Below are 12035 nucleotides of genomic sequence, written 5' to 3'. Positions count from 1 at the left end.
CAGTAGTGACATTTACCTTTCTTCTTGGACTTGTCGGAATCACCTTTAGACTTCTCTGAAGACTGTCCTGCACGAGACTTGGAGTGATGAGCACTCTCTTTACCTTTGTTTTTGTTTTGTACAGCAAGAGCATGATCCATACCATCCACCTGTAAAGACTTGTTCTTACGTGATTGATCCTCCTGCAATAGCAAAGCCACTAACTCTTCAAAATGAAGAGGCTCAGGATTAGCTCGCAAAGACAGAGTCAAAGAAGTCTGAAAAGTCAAATAAGATGGTGGTAGTGAATTAAGTGTTTTGGAAACCAAGTCCTTCTCTGGAATCACTTCATCAATGCTAAGCAATTTCTCTTTAAGATTCCTGATTTTTGTAAGATGCTCGACGATATCGTCACCTTCGTCCATCTGTATTTTGTCAAGTTGTTTCTTCAAAAACTCTATTCTGGCAGCGTTTCTTCCTCCAAACATAGCTTGCAGAGTGTTCCAAGCATCCTCAGAAGTTCTGCAAGATCTTATATGTGGTGTGATTGTCCTCTTTATGGTTAAGGCAATCACAACCATAGCTTGTGCATCTTTAGTATCCCATTTCTTTTGCTCTGGAGTGACTTGTGAGGGTCCTGCACCAACAGCTGCACCACGAACAGGCGTGGTAGGTGCAATGCTACTTGGACGAACTTCATCTCCAGATACATAATCCCACAATCCTTTACCAACCAAAACTTTTTTGGCCATAAAAGACCAAAGAGAATAGTTGGTACCATCCAATTTGTCTTTGGATGTAAACGCACCAAAAATCTCTTTCTCCGTAGATTGAGCCATACTGTGGATGCACACAAGAGAGCAAAAGAACCTCCAAGAGATTCACAAATCTCCTCTCCAATCCAAGCAAAACTCTACACAAAATCTCAGCACAAAGCTAAGACAAGCTGCTTCCCAAAAGAACTGTTTACCTGAAGAAAATCTATCAAAAAGCACACCCTCTTGATCTAAACGCCTCCGAAAAGTAACTTCTGCTACGCTGCTCAGAACAAAATTCTGAGGGCTCGAACAGCTTCAAAAGGGGGGTAAAACCCCAGGTTGCTTAGTTAGAACACTCCCGGAACGTCGAGGAAGCTCCCACGAGCAAATTTTCCGAAAACTTCCTGAAAACTGCGATTGCACGCGCGGACGCGAAAACGCAAGTAGAGGATCTGGAAATCACCTTGCTCTGATACCAATTGTTGAAGATGATGAAACAGGAAACAGAAGGAAGATAGCAACTCAGAGTAGAAAGAAGATGGAGAAGGAGAAGACACAGAGCTTGCGTACGAGATCTCTGTAGTCTATCTCTCTGTATTAGAATAATAGAGTATATACAAACTCAGAGCTACAAAGCTTATATGAGACCTTAAGAGATAAGGTGTCCTTTCACACCAGATGTCCAAGGGAAAAAACCTAATGGGAGAAAAGTGCCCCTGGTGAAGCGCGTATACACACTAACACTACTACATGTCTACACAACGCAGAGATGCAACTTCTCAACTACTCTTACTTGTTAGGCTTGCAATTTTTATTCCTTCTACGAAGAAGATTCCATCATCATGTAGATTTGTAATTGTATTGGGTTCTTAATATAACTACCACTCACATTTTGTGAGTTTTGAAAAAAAAAACTACTCTTACTTGTTAGGCATGTAATTTTTATTCGTTCCACGAAGAAGATTCCACCAGCATGTAGAATTTGTAATTCTATTGGGTTTTTAATATAACTACCACTCACATTTTGTGAGTTTTGAAAAAAAAAAGATTGGTTAATTACTTTACACTAGATTAAGTGACCTTTAGAGACACTATTGGCTAATTCACTACTTTGCACTTTAAGTACTAAAAAAAAGTAACCTTATATCAATGACATCATTGCTTGACACATATGTCGAGTTTTCTTCTAGAGTCTTTCGCATAGTCCTTGCAGTTAAGAGTAGTGCTCACATCGAGCCATGGATGTCATTGTAACTTTTTTGATTTCGCAATATATATATACACTCACTCTATTGTGAGTTTGGGAAAAGAAAAAGAGGAGTGCTCACATATCTAGATTTGTGATGCTTAGATTTCAAGAGATGACATCAAGCTTTTTGTTTGGGGGGGGGGGGGGGGGGGAGCTACACATAAAATCATTCCTCAAAGAGCATGTTTTGGCTATTCTCTCTCAATGAGACTCATTAGAAAATTTATTCAGAAATCTAACGGCAACCCATAAAATGAAATCAAGACACCATCACAATGAGAGATTAATAGCGGTTTTATAATAATTTATACTCTGAACATAGCTAAAGCCTCCAGGTGCCCAACAAGAAGGAATGTTGAAGGAGAGAGCCTTTAGATTACTTAATTACTCTACACTAGATGACTTTCTTAGCTTTGAGCTTTGCAAAAAAGACTCCTTCGCGCATGGCTAAGAGAAAGCTCCCCAAACCCTCGCGCATCTCCTTTGAGATCAAGGTGCATGGCTCACCTTGAAAGCCTTGAACTGGTATGTGCAGTGATTCAACATGGCATGCAATTTTCGATCGATATGTATTGGCACAGGGTGCGGTTGTGCTTCCTGTTTGTTTCGGGGCATGGTGTGGGCTTATGACAGAGGCGACAGCATGATGGAAACCCAAGCAAGCTATTGGTTATGGGCCCTTCTCGATCGACGTTATGTTATGGCATGTGGTCCTTTCTCGGTGCTGCTTTTTTGTCTACTTCGGGTTGGGTTTGGTTTCCCCTATTCTGGCCAGGTCCTTTTGAACATATTGTAAATATTTATGGCCATCTATGAACTCTCTGGCTCGTTGTGAGCATTCCAATTATGGACTTGTATAGTTATGTAGTCAGTGATGCCCTGGCTCGTTGTAAGCATGGCTACTTCAAGTAATTCTATTGGGTTATTTTTAATATTGAAAGTGCTTAGTTAAGTTGAATTGCAGTTATCACAAAAAATTACAAACAACCCCAACATATCCTTTGTATAGGGAACTCCATACAAAATAGAGCGCAGAGATGCATGTTCTCAACTACTCTTAACTTGTTAGGCTTGCAATTTTTATTCCTTCTACGAAGAAGATTCCACCAACATGTAAAATTTGTAATTATATTGTGTTCTTAATATAACTACCACTCACATTTTGTATGTTTTGAAAAAAAAAAGATATTACTTTTACTTGTTAGGCTTGCAATTTTTATTCGTTCTACGAAAAAGATTCCACCAGCATGTGGAATTTTTAATTCTATTGGGTTTTTAATATAACTACCACTCACATTTTGTGAGTTTTGAGAAAAAAAGATTGGTTAATTTCTTTACACTAGATTAAGTGACCTTTCAATAAACTTTTGGCTATATATTACTTTGCACTTTGAGTACTAAAAAAAAGTAACCTTATATCAATGACATCATTGCTTGACACATATGTCGAGTTTTCTTCTAGAGTCTTTCGCACAGTCTTCGCAGTTAAGAGTAGTGCTCACATCGAGCCATGGATGTCATTGTAACTTTTTTGATTTCGCAATATATACATACACTCACTCTATTGTGAGTTTCGGAAAAGAAAAAGAGGAGTGCTCACATATCTAGATTTGTGATGCTTAGATTTCAAGAGATGACATCAAGCTTGCGGGGGGAGCTACACATAAAATCATTGCTCAAAGAGCATGTTTTGGCTATTTTCTCTCAATGAGACTCATTAGAAAATTTATGCAAAAATCTAACGGCAAGCCACAAAATGAGATCAAGACCCCATCACAATGAGAGCCTAATAGCGGTTTTATAATATTTTCTACCCTGAACATAGCTAAAGCCTCAAGGTGTCCAACAAGAAGGAATGTTGAAGGAGAGAGTCTTTAATTAGTTAATTACTCTACACTAGATGACTTTCTTAGATTTGAGCTTTGGAAAAAAGACTCCTTCGCGCATGCTTAAGAGAAAGCTCCCCAAACCCTCGCACATGTCCTTTGAGATCAAGGTGCATGGCTCACCTTGAAAGCCTTGAACTGGTATGTGCAGTGATTCAACATGGCATGCAATTTTTGATTGATATGTATTGGCACTTAGTGTGGTTGTGCTTTGTGTTTGTTTTGGGGCATGTTGTGGGCTTCTGGCAGAGGCGGCATCATGATGGAAACCCAAGCAAGCTATTGGTTATGGGCTTTATGGGCCGTGCCCGATCGACATTATGTTATGGCATGTGGTCCTTGCTCGGTGATGGTTTTTGTCTGGTTTAGGTTGGGGTTGGTCTCCCCTATTCTAGCCAAGTCGTTTTGAACATCGTGTAATTATTTTTGATCATCTATGAACTTTGTAGCTCGTTGTGAGCATCCCAATTATGGACTTGTATAGTTATATGGCCAGTGATGCCCGAGCTCGTTGCATGGCTAAATCAAGTAATTCTATCGGGTTCTTTTTTATTTTGAAACGGTGCTTAGTTGAGCTGAATGGTATTAATCACAAAAAGTTACAAACAACCCCAACATATCCTTTGCATAGGGAACTCCATAAAAAATAAAGCACAGGGATGCATCTTCTCAACTACTATTACATGTTAAACTTGCAATTTTTATTCCTTCTACGAAGAAGATTCCACCAGCATGTAGAATTTGTAATTCTATTGGATTCTTAATATAACTACCACTCACATTTTGTGAGTTTTGAAAAAAAAAGATTGGTTAATTACTTTATACTAGATTAATTTCTTAATTTAAATGACCAAAAAATAAAAGTTTTCAGTGACAGTGACATAATTAACAAGATTCCCTTTTTCCTTATGCTAATATAGAAGACATGAAGTGTTTGAGTCCATTCACATGATTGCGAATACTACGTAGATTATTCTGAGACACGTAATGTTCGAAAGCGTTCACACGTCGATGAATTTGAAACGCATCATGTCGAGACGCACCAAAAATTCTTTTGAAGCTACAACACACGGAGATGGATGAGAGGATCGCATCAGAACATTTCAAATATGTGCATCTTCATTGGGAAACATAAAGACAATCCCCTGGAGCAGCAAATAAAAATAAACTTTTGGTGCAAAAAAGATCAGCATATGTTTGACAATATCTACAAGCAAAATCGTTATAGAAATTTGATTAAGAATAGTACAGGTCGATAAGAAACCGGCAAAATATCTCCGTGCTCATTGGGACAATACAAATAGCTAGAAATGGCGCCCACCCGTTTTTCTCTTTTCCGAAACATTTCCTTCATCTGAGATTCTCCCTGCATCGTGCCTCTGCTTTCAGTCGAACCATGCCCCTTCACCTTAAAGAGCAGCAGACAGTAATACAATCAAGCTTACAACTCGCAAAACAATAGCAAGCAACACACAATAATGCAATCAATAAACAATCTTCAATGAAACGACGAGCACACACAGTTAGTGCATGGACACTTACCTCAAATCGCAACCAACAGAAATTGCAACCAACAGCCAACTCACTCCCTGTGCTATAAAAGCATGACGACAGCTAGGACGTGTTTTTGCCTGGAGTCTATCACTGCCACCTGTCCTGACAGATGCCACTCTACCTCGCTGAGCTTTATTTCTTTCACTTTCCTGCGTTCGCATTTGTTGTGATTCCCGTTTTTAATACAACCCAGAAAACACCGTTTTGGGGACCTACTGACATCATTGCTTGACACATATGTTGAGCTTGCTTCTAGAGTCTTTCGCATAGTCCTTACAGTTAACAGTGGTGCTCACATCGAGCCATGGATGTCATTGTAACTTTTTTGATTTTGCAATATATACATACACTCACTCTCACTCTATTGTGAGTTTGGGAAAAGAAAAAGACGAGTGCTCACATATCTTATTTGTAGTGTAAATTTCTCAACTGAAAATGAAAATTCTTAGCCATAATTCCTTTCAACCTTCACTATCAAGGTGAAAAATGGGCATTTTGGTTATGAATCCCGACAAGTACACTATATATTGGCATAAATCGCTTGCACTAATTTGACCTTGAAAAGATGGATTTTTTTAATTTTTATTTTGAAGGAGTGCTCTAGAGTGGATGTATCTCAACTCAAAATTTTTAAAACTAAGCATTAAAAAAAAGGTAACTTTGTATTATTGAGATCATTGCTTTGCTTGACACAAATATTGAGTTTTATTCAACTGCCTTTTGTAAGGTCTACTCTTTGTATTCTTTCAATACTCACAATTGTCATAGAAAAGAATATTAAATTTAGTTGGTTTAGAGTGGGTGCATCTCATCTCAATTAAAGAATTGTTAAAAAGTATGGGCTTTTTTTCCTTAAAAACTAAAACATCACTGATTGGGATAGCATTGGGCAATAATATTGACAACCAAGGCCATTAAAGAATTGTTAAAAATATGGGCTTTTTTCCCTTAAAAACTAAAACATCATTGATTGGGATAGCGTTGGGCAATAATATTGACAACCAAAGGCCTTGACTTATCATTGAGTTCTTGTCAAACTTTCCAATTGTTGTTGAGTTCATGTCTAGCTTTCCAATAGAAATATGGCATGTTTCTTTTAAGCAGTGACGTCCAATCATTACTAGGTAGTTTCTATAATCCAAAAATTGGGATGAAAAAATATATGGCATGTCTACCTCAAGTACCACCCACTTTGTCGGTATCACACGCGGGATTCTAAAAAAGCAAATGGGGGACTTGCATAGAGACCATTATTTGTACCAAAAGGACTTCAAAAGTTTTTGTTGTAACATATATGTGATCCATACACTGTACCCCCTTCCTTGTCCTTTTCACATTGATCCTAACAAACTTGGAACCTTGTGGACCATCTTACATGCACCCCTTCATTCATGCATGCTTCTCATTCATATATATATATATATAGCAACCAACCAACAAACCCCAACCCCCCCCCCCCCCCCCCCCCCCCAAAAAAAAAAAAAAAAAAAAAAAAACTAAAGAAGAAGAAGAAGAAAAAAACCATAAAAAGTTATAAAAATATACCTTTTTTAAATTAGAAATCCACATTCTCTCCCCCTAGTGTTGATAGCAATGGTGGTATGATCATTGCAATAGCTTACCCCCTCTCCTTGTCCTTTTCACATTGCTCCTAACAAACTTAAAAACTAGTTAACCATCTTACATGCACCCCTCCATTCATGCATGCATGCATTCTTCTTCTTCTTCTTCTCTCTCTCTCTCTCTCTCTCTCTCTCTCTCTCTCTCTCTATATATATATATATATATATATATATATGTGTGTGTGTGTGTGTGTGTGGTTTATTTATTTATAAGAAGTTTACCACGAACGAGGGTGCTACTTTTGTCGTGCATCAGCTGTTTCGTCTTTTGCTAATTTAAAGCAGCAGCTTTTGAGTACGCAGTCTTTTTGCTCGCAGCACTCAACGGGGGTAGAAAACACAACTTCCAACTCTACTGAAATCGACAAATTGGAGCAAGGAGGTCATAGTTCGTTTGCATCAACAAGCTGGGACTAAACCTTGTCCGTGCGGATGCACCTTATATTACATGCGAATCACCCCCCAAGTTATAAAACTATACTTCCCTTTGGATCAGAAATCCACGTTCTCTCCCCTTCTTCTTGAATTAAATGGGAGTATGATCATTTCAATAGCTTGCCCCCTTTCTTAAGGGGAAAATTACCAAAATACCTCCAATTTGTGGAAATTCTTAAAATACCCCTCAAATTTCAAAAATTTCCAATATACCCTTGAATGCTTTTGGGATGGATTTGCCTCAATTTTTGCCTAGTTTAATATTTAAGATGATGGAGATCTATCTTTTCATTTTGTAGCAGCATGAGGGGTATTTTGAAAGATACTTGGGAGGTTAATGAGGGGTATTTTGAAGTTTTTTGGAAAATTGAATGGCATTTTGAGGTCAAATATGAGAGGTTTATTGGAAACTATTGAAAGTTGAGGAGTATTTATACAATTTCCACAAATTATAGGGCTATTTTGGTAATTTTTCCTTTCTAAAGATGTTGGCTCTTATTGTAGCAAAGTACACGAACGTGCTCACACGGATCCCAATTTGGAGTGAATTTTTTTCAATTGAAAATGGAAAGGTCGATTGTGAGCCTTAACTTTTAAGGTTGAAAATTGGGTGTTTTGGATATAACTCTAGGTATACACCTCAGATATGATTATTAGATCTCGATTGTCAAGTTTGTATGACGCTTGCGTGAACCAATGAACAACACGTCAGCAGTGGGAATTTCATCAAGCATGCGACATGTAAGCATGCATAATGGGTATCATCGTCTGCAATGATAGAGCGCCAACTCAACAGGAGAAATCGATTGTACAACTGAGCATGAGCAGTTAAGCCCCAGTCCCCACGACCATTGATGGCCAAGAATGGTGCATGACCATTCCTTTGAAAAACGTGATCCCACCATGGCTCTCGACTTCCATTGATCACCATATGGTTGTCCATTATTTCAGAGAATGGTCACTGCACGACCATTCCCTACACCTTAAAAATCAAGGCTAAGAATTTGGTAATTGCTCGATCAATGGCAAAGCTTATTTCACTTACACGTGGTCGAAAATTTGAACTCACCACACTAACACTTTCCAACTCAAAACACAACCAAGGCAAGTTCAATTGAGTCACATGGCATGTTCAATGCTATCAACTAAGTGACATATGGTAGATAAGCAATTAACATGCTTACTTCAAGGCTTGCCATGCTCAAACACCGGCATGTTACTCTTTCCTGCGATGATATTTTGGCACATTCATTGTCTCCAATACTCTTAGAGAAAAAGCTATTGGATGCCCTTTATTGTCTTTTCACTAGTCTTGTCTACGAGCCACTTTTGTGGCTCTTGTCAGATTTTAGTAATTTGAGTGTAGCTTTTGTATGCAAGACCTAAAAATCACAAAACAAGATGCAAAAAGCAAAAAAAAAAAAAAGCTTTCAGGTTACTTTTTTTACTCACAATGTTTAAAATCATAAAAATATTTTTTGGTATAAAAATGCATTTTCTCACTCTATTGGTATAGCTATCAAATGTTGTCAATTTTTATCCAAAAAAATATACAAGTTTGATTGGTTTATCGCATAGTTATGTATGACTTTTTATTTTATTTTTGCAAAATTCACAATTGTGAGTAGATTATATTAAAATAGAGAAAAAATTACAGGTTCTTGTTATGCTCAAGCCAAGCCATGACAACTTCTCCTAGTCATCTTTACATCGACTGAAAAGGGAGCCACCTCCAGGCAAGTGATTAGCCCACCCTTTCACTCAAAAGAGCCCAACACATCGGCCACAACCTTGCTCCACTCATCAGAATTGAACTGTCTCTCAAAGGCCATGATCACCTCCTTACTTTCTTGGACTATCTTTGTGAATTTGACTATTTCCAATGTGTTTTTGAATATCATACCGTTCCTTGCCTTCCAAACATGATGGAAATAGTAGTATCTCACCTTTTGTGTGACTATGGGAAGCGCTTGACTCTTGAACACCTTCCCTCCCAAGAATAGGTCATTCTTGAAGAAACCTATTTTCCAGGTTTTCTGGACCCATTTGCAGATTTTCCCTGCTAGCCCACAAATCGATGGGCACTCCTTGAAGAGGTGAGTGAGGTCTTTCCTAGCCGATCTACATTGTGGACGTAATTTTTAGGCGATCAATTTTTTGTGAGCGGTTTTTAGGAATTGGACAAGCAGATTCCCAAAAGATTCTCTCTCTCTCTCTCTCTCTCTCTCTCTCTCTCTCTCTCTCTCTCTCTCTCTCTCTCCCCCTGCCTCTGCTATTATAGAGTCCAAAACCATTCGCTACGTATCTCTCACTCCCTTTTCAACTAAAATGTAACATTGAAGATTGCTCATTTAGGGCCGACTTACATTCAAACCAAAACATGATTTACCACCGTGGATGCATTCAATACACTAATGATACGAAAAAACAGCAATACCTCACACACAATTATGGTATATTTGATATATCAAACCCCAAATCTAAATGTAACATTGCATCAAGAGTAAATACATATTGGGGGGAATACATCATGGGTGAGGTGGATGAAAGAAGGACTATGGAGGGCCATATGCTCTTGGAGGAAACAAAGGTCGTGCCAATGGGGGCCGTGCAAACAAAACATCTATGGCCGAGGAATACCCATCATATGGGCCAGAGAAGTGGGCCTAAAAGTAGTGGTGGGTGCACCAAACGATGGAGGAACTCCTCCGAATGGCAAAAGGTATGAACCATATGTGGGGAGGCCTGTAGGTAATGTGTGGGGTATTGGACCAACTCCGGGGGGGGGCCTCAGATGTGGAGACACTGAATGCACTGGGGGAAGCCATGCCAAGATTGAGCATGTGAAAGTCCTACGTGGAGCTGCTGTCATACCTCCGTAACTGTTGAGTGGCAAAGGTGGCTCCAATGGATGAATCTGCTCTGTCACCTGCTCTGGATGCTCAAACACATGAGCTCTAGCTACCCTTCCAAACATCAATATCGAGCCTATATCGAAAGGTAGGCGTTGAGCCGGACCTAGACATGCATTGAAAATTTACCAATCCTTCTCACAACTAATGCAATGCCTACATAGCTGTAAACATTGTGCTGCCAATGTTCACACTCCTGCAAAACAATCGAACAAAGAATCTCCCATGTTTGTGAAGGTACCTAGTAGCCACCTACAAACCAAAATAAACCTTAGATTTCTTATACCTCCATTCTTTTAGGAACATGAAGTCAAAACATCCAATAAGTTTCAAGCACCTGGCAAACGTTTGACTCCCCTCAACGCCTCTACGAAATAGCATGCCCATATGATCAAGTGTCCACTGTGTGGGATTTGTACCTGGTAGCTTCTTCCACAACATGTCGTCATCCATAGAGAAGCCACATACATTTGATGCAATCTCTCCATCCGCTCGATCATACCTCGGAAGCTGACACCCAACGTCTCTAGGGGGTGCAAAAATGACTAGCAACAAAGTACCAACCTACAAATAACATTCACAATAAGATATTTTGTAATGTGGAAACTACAAGTACTCATCAACATTTAAACAAAAATCAACATACCCCCTCTACATAGTCCTGAATAGTCGTGCAACTAGACTTCGACATCCGTATGTACAATATCCTCAACAACTGAAAATCGGCTCCTTCTACCTTCGAAGTGACAATGGACAGATGTTCTGCACGGCATGTTGCCACAACCATGCAAGCTGTCCAAAGAAACTCGATTGCGAGAAGGAATGCTGCATCCACAAGCTCGCTATCCCACTGGTTCCATAAAGGAACTCCACCCGTGCCAGCTGCATGTGGCCTAGTCTGTATTGGAAAGTCCATGTACATCAAACATATGCCACCCATTGCTAAATTGGGTTTCATCTGCCCTGTCTTTGATAGAGAGTCCAAGAATCTACGTACTGAATGGAGAGACCTGCACAAAATCTTTGTTAGCACTAAAATTGTGAACATAACTAAGAAGGAAAAATAGCATGGCTTGCCTGTCATTGCACATCACATCAGGAATAGCTTTTGCCAAGCACTTGACACTAACATGCACTGCAAGGTGGGGTGTCTCTACATGCATATTTGTATGCCCAACATATGATTAGATATATCTTGCATGCATTGCTAAAGAGAACAATTCAACATTAACCATTTTTACAAACCTCGAGGGTTTTCTTTGACCACTCTGGCCATATCCGATAGGTCATCTGTAGCCCTATCCTCTAATGGTGAAGATGGAGGTGACTCTTGGGTGTCCCCTAGTGGTCTAGGAGTGCAGGAAAGTGATGGTGATCTTTGTGCACTTTGAGCGCTATGGCTCCGAGAATTGTGGCTCATAGCATTAAGGCTCTGAGCACTATGGCTGACCTAGATAGAATTCTCCTCATCTACATGCTCGCTCTCACTATCACTAGAGGTCATAGCTCTCTTCCTTCTCTTCCCACCTTGCCGATCAGCCAAGGGCGACTTGCTTGCTCGATGTGGATCCAATCTTTGGGTCTTTCTCTGAGGCCGGTTTCTTCATTGTGTTGGGAGAGAGTGCATCCTCTACCACAAC

This window comes from Adiantum capillus-veneris, chromosome 1 (assembly GCF_014529385.1).
Source record: "Adiantum capillus-veneris isolate H3 chromosome 1, ASM1452938v2, whole genome shotgun sequence".
Taxonomy (NCBI): Eukaryota; Viridiplantae; Streptophyta; class Polypodiopsida; order Polypodiales; family Pteridaceae; genus Adiantum; species Adiantum capillus-veneris.
This window is presented reverse-complemented; position numbering follows the sequence as displayed.